Raw genomic sequence first — 6,193 nt, 5'->3', positions numbered from 1 at the left:
AATAAAATTATTTGTTATAATCCATGTACCAATTACCATTGCCCCTTGCCTGCCAACCATGTTGAGTTGTCCAAATATCATCTGCATCCTGAAACTGAACTTTTGGTCAGATGTTAGGAGTGAATACACTTCGCTGCATGGGAAAGCTAAAGGATGATCCCTTGCTCCCTATTTAGAGAATGACTTAACCTCAGTGTGCTGTCTGATTGCAATGGTCTTAGAACAGTTCGAACTGCACCGTATCTTTTATCCTAACTCTATCTAAATCCCCTGAAGCAATTATTTTTTTCTCAATTAAATAATTTACTGTAAATATAGGATTTCAAATGAAAAACTAACACTGTTTTTCACTAATGGTCACCGTGTTTAACAGTGTGCTGTTTGGCGATACATCACTAAAATTAAAAAAAAATGCCATAATGGATGAAACTAGATACTCTAATCCATTGACTCAAACAGGTTTCTACATAAAACTGTAATTAGGTTTCTTACCAGATGTAGTATTGTTTGCATTTCTCCTAAAGATAAACTCACTGTGATCACTGGCATATTTTTTGTCAAATGACTCCGTGCACTGAAAATGTAACCTTTTACTAACATCCCAGAGTGTTCTGAACTGAGATCAGTTGGTTTAAATTAAATTAAAATATTAATAGTGTATAGTAAAATCAATACACAATGTCCGTGCAGAAGGACGCTGAGTAGAACGAGGTTAAAGGAGGAATTTGAAAGAATATTTATTTTGCTTAGTTCAATATAGTGGCAGTTGGTTGTGACTTTTAAGGAAAAAATTAAAAATTTTCATAAATGCAGTCTATGCGACTTATGTGTTATATTCCAAGTCTCCTGTAGACCTATGATAGGTTTTGGTGAGAATCAACCTGTAATTTAAGTTATGGAACAACATGAGGATAAGTAATTGATGACAGAATGTTCACTTTTGTGTGAACTATTCCATTAATCTGAATCATCTGTCATTATGTCAGTATTCTTCCATTGCTATAAATAAGCATTAAGTTCTAAACTTGTATGGGATGACATTGACAATGTAGACATTTCGAATATGTTTTAAAAACTACGTCAATTACAAATGAACTGAAAGTGTAACACTATACCTGAGACCCTGATGATTGCTGTCCTCCTTTCATACACCTCATCACACAGATGCTTTGTGTCACTGACTCTCAGCAGTGGCCAATCTGAATGTAATTACTTCCCTCTGCTGCAAGGCCTTCTTCTTGCCTCACCTTGGCTAAACTGATTAGGAATCTGAGAGCTAAGTTTAATCGGTGGAGTTAACAGAAAATAAATGATCAGACATCATTGTAGAAAACAACATCTGTATAGAAAGATTACACTGGGGGCTTGGCTCTAAAAGATGCCAAACAGAGACATATCCATTATAAGCCTCAAGAAGACACCGTTGCACCTTTAACTTATTCAAGATATGCCTGGCTGTTTGCAAACATTACAAATGACTCCACTTGATCCTGTCAGAGTGGCTGTATTGCAATAAAACTATTCTGTAAGTAAGCTATTCTCCTCACTGTTCTATGCATATAGACCAGAGCATTACCACAATGCTGAAATAATTCACACCTCATACATCTACTCCTACAAGGTTAATTTATTTTGTTAGCCGCTCATGGAAGTGCACAGTGACAGCAAATCACATTGTGGCTCTTTAATCTATATCTTCCGGCCTAGCTTTATCTGATAATATGTCTTTGCAGTAGTTCACTGTATTGCTGTACCTCAAACAGCATATCCCCTCTGCATTTTAGTCTAATTTCTTGAGATACAGTATTGCACTTAATGGAAGCCTGCAATGATTTATGGTGCTGTATGCTGTTAGTGGGTTCTTGCACGCTGACAGTCAGACTTCAACTGAGTGGAAAGTAAGAAATGCCTTCAAATAATTCAAAATGACCTTGACCAACACCTCTGTCTTTGATAAAGGCATATTGTTGTAACCTGGAATGAGGCAACGCAGTTCTGAGAGGATCCATCATGTTTTTGTGAATGCCATGAGCTTTTGAGAAAATGACCAAGCATTTAGTTTTCAGGAGTTCCATATTTTTTTGCATTTTCTACATTTGCAGTGACTGCTTTATTGTACTGCTTTATTTTGTCTTTGTGTCTTATTTTTCGAACAGCACCAAACAGTCAGTATGAATCTCTTAGTATCAGTATCACAAAACTGTATGTAACACAAATGTTGTTCCTGGGTAGGAAGTTTTATTTCCTAATTGCTTCTGCCTCAAAAGTATAGAAAATGGCCATTATTCCCCACAAACTTTGCTTCTGTGACCAGGAGAGTGATATTTTGAAATGTACCCATTTCCAATAAGAAAACGGGCAAATTTGTGTCTTTTCGTTCACATAAAGTCAGAAAAAAACAACATATGAATCCAAATTAACAGTATTTATACTAAAGTAATACGAAAATGACTACAAAAGATTTAGAAGTGAGTTCTTTTTTTAGATTTACGATTATACTGTAAATCACTTTCACGAATCAGCCCCCAAATGTAGTCGGCCATCATGTTCTCGTTATACTGGCCTTGGTTGTGGTGTTCAAAGTCAAGTATATCTTGATGGAAGTGCTCACCTTGCTCTACATAGTATGCTCCCATGTTCTCCTTGAATTTATCGATATGAGCATCAAGGATACTTTTGAGGCATAAGCAATTAGGAAATAACACGTACTACCCAGGAAGAAAAAAAACAAAAAAAAACAATTGGTACACAGTGTAATTAAATTGAAGTTTTCCTGTATGCACACTCAGTAACTTCAGGAGTGCTTCAAATTTATATAACCGAGTAAATTATTTTATATCATCACTCTGTGAGCCTTGAAATGAATCATACATTATAACTGAAAAATAAATATTAATAACAATGACTTTCTCTTTCAAAATGTTTTTTGCTCAACAACCATTTAACCTTGTTAAAATGGTTTGTGGTTGAATGCTGTGGAGTTAAATGTGAGTGCAAAAATGACTAATAATTTCTTACACTAAATGTCATTCCACAACACCACATTATTCACAGATTTAATCGTCACCAATTTCTGAGAATTGGCCACATGGTGTTCCAAGCTATTAACAGAACAGAACAATTTCCCTCTATTTCTTGAATGTCGCTAAATGCATTTTTAGTTCTATTTTTGCATTTGTGTCATGTAGAATGCGCCCAGGTTCAATTCTAGGTCTCAAATCCCCCTCTTTGGTTAAAGGGATACTTCACCATAAATAAAAATGAATAATAACATTCTGTCATTATCAACTCACCCTCATGTTGTTCTAAACCTGTATTACTTTCTTTCCTCTGTGAAACACAAAAGATGTTTGAGAGAATGTTAGCTTTAGTTACCATTCACTTTCATTGCATCTTTATTTCACATGCAATGAAAGAGAATAGTGACTGAAACTGTTAGTCCCTAACATCTCTGTTTGTGTTTCACAGAAGAAAGAGTGTTTAGAACAGCATGAGAGTGAATAAATGATGAAAGAATTTTCATTTTTGGGTGATCAAATCCTTTTGCAAATAATGTCACTGTGATGCTTCAAACATCACAGTTTTTAGTTTGATCCCAAATTCATTTATAAACCATCCTCTCACTTTGAGCCTACAGATAAACAAATTCTTAGTAAGACGCAGGGTAAATACACTCCACAAGATGCATGCAATGGCATAATCTGACATTAAAAAAAGGCAAAGACCTTCCTTCCCTCTAAATCACAGAACAACATGTGCTACTTTACAGATGTCACAGCTAATCAATGTTAGATTATATCCTTTATAGCCCTTAGGATTAACAAGCTGCACTGCTTTTTTTGTGTTTGGGTGCTGAAGAGCCCTTGCAAAGATGTTTAATAGTAATCTACAAATTACAGTGGCAGAGTGCTTCATTAACATGTGTTACAGTCAAAATGCAAATTTGTTGAATATATGTTTGTGCCTAAGACTGTTAATTCAGTAATCACTAGCGTGACAGCACTTCCTAAAACAAAGTTCAGAGAGCTTGAAACACAGAAGCCAAGAAGGCAGAACAAATGAAAAAAACTATTATGTGGAACAAAAATGGGTCTGAAAGGAATCCAATAGACAGGAAACATGCCTCCCCACCTTTTAAATGTAATTTAATATTGTAGTCACTGATAGTTACTAAATATTTTAGTCAACTTTGTATTAACCTGAATAAATATTTTTTGAAGAACTCCTCTATTACCAGCTATTGGCTTTGTTCTTAATGGTCTTCCTTCACTAACTATTAATCACATCTCAGTTCTTTCTCTTGTGCCATTTCTTTCTTGCATTTGGATGCTCAGCTTCCTCTCTCATTACTGTTCACCCCTCCCCCTGCCCCTCACTGTTGTGTTTGCTCAGTATTAAAGTATGGCCAACTTGTATGTCATCTGAGGAAAAAGGGCAGGTAACAATCTTACATAATCATCACTTCCCATTTAGGCATGAGACCTCTGTGCCTAGACTGCAGCTGACGTGCTCCCCTTTAAACCCGTGGGAGATGATGGTTTGTTAGGTCAGTCATATGCTGACGTTTGCAGTGGCTTTGTGCCTCGAAGCTGTGTCTAAATGAGAGCATTCGAAAATCACAACATCCCTGAATATTTGGGGATTTGTAACTAATTATTATGAATTATTTTAGAGTGCAAATCTATGTGTGAGATGCAGGCAGCACAAACCCATTAACCAGAGTGAATAAAGACATCACCTGGAAGTGGTTTATCATTGTAGACTAGTCCAAGTATGTCATACAGTTATGCAATGTCATTTTCAAACATTGTTAAATGAGAGGCTCCTTAATAGTGGTAACCTGCAACTGTTAGCTTAAGGGGTTATTTCAACCTGATCTAACCCTTAAAAAGTAGTTTTGTTGGTGTTAAATACTGTAATAATTGTTTAATTAAATCAAACCAGTTAATGCTGTAGATGTTATCACATCAAGCACATTTTTTAGGTAAACATGATTTCAGTGTGCCTTTTAGTAGCATTTACAAAAATTCAATATATAATAATGAGACTTTATTATTGCTTATAGACCCAATTTAATGGTTCATATTAGTGTCTAGAGCACACAATATTCCCCGAAGCCAATTTTAGCCAGTGGCCAAGACAATTTATTTAAGACATTGTCTTAAAGGATTAGTTCACCCAAAAATGAAAATTGAAGGAGAGCTGTTTAAATCGGTTTGACTGCAAGTGAATGGAGGAGAAGCCTTAGCCCGAGCTTCTTGCTCACACTGCTGCATAAACTACTTTTGTGTGGAAACAGCATCACGGTCCATAGGAACATCCACTTATAAGGTATTTACGTATGAATATCTATGCAAAGAAGGCTTATGCACTTACGTCACGAGAGGTAGTTAGAACTCCACCCTCATCAAGCTGGCTGGAAGCTAACATTTTAAGTAAAAAAAATAAAAAATACAAAATATTTAACTTTTTCTCACACACACCTAGCGTTTCGCTTCAAAAGACATTAATTAATCCACTGGAGTTGTATGGATTACTTATATGATGGCTATACGTGCTTTTTGAATCTTCAAAAATTTGGCACCCATTCACTTGCATTTTATGAACCTACAGAGCTGAAATATTTTTCAAAAAATATTAATTTGTGTTCTGCAGAAGAAAGACAGTCATGCACATCTGGGATGGCATGAGTGTGAATAAATGATGAGAGAATTGTCACTTTTTTACAAAGAATTACAAAACCACTTGCAAATGAATAGCCCACAGTCTCAATGAAACTTAGTAAAGGAACTGATTGAAGTTGTCAAAGCATTGATAACTGCACTGAGATGTTTCTATTGTTGTGTTAAAACCTGTCACTTGTACTTAGCCAACAACAGTTAACAGAAGAACAGAGAGCATGATACAACTTTGAATAAAATAATTTCTCATTATTATTTGTCTCTGCATGTTCATGGAGAGAGGGGGTAAACCAAAGGAGTAACATCAATGACATGATATTAAATTAATATAATTATGCCCTACAATGAAGACTTTACAATATTTGCTCAGTTTTGTTTTTCAATTGCTTTTTTTTTTTTGTTAAAAAAATAATGAATTTTGAATGAATCCAATTAACTATCAGGCATATGGGATCCGAACTGCAACCTATAATCCTACGTTGATTTAACACTTCAAAATCTATTCTCATTAG

This window comes from Xyrauchen texanus, chromosome 1 (genome assembly GCF_025860055.1).
Source record: "Xyrauchen texanus isolate HMW12.3.18 chromosome 1, RBS_HiC_50CHRs, whole genome shotgun sequence".
NCBI classification, from domain to species: Eukaryota; Metazoa; Chordata; class Actinopteri; order Cypriniformes; family Catostomidae; genus Xyrauchen; species Xyrauchen texanus.
Note: the sequence above shows the minus strand (reverse complement) of the source record.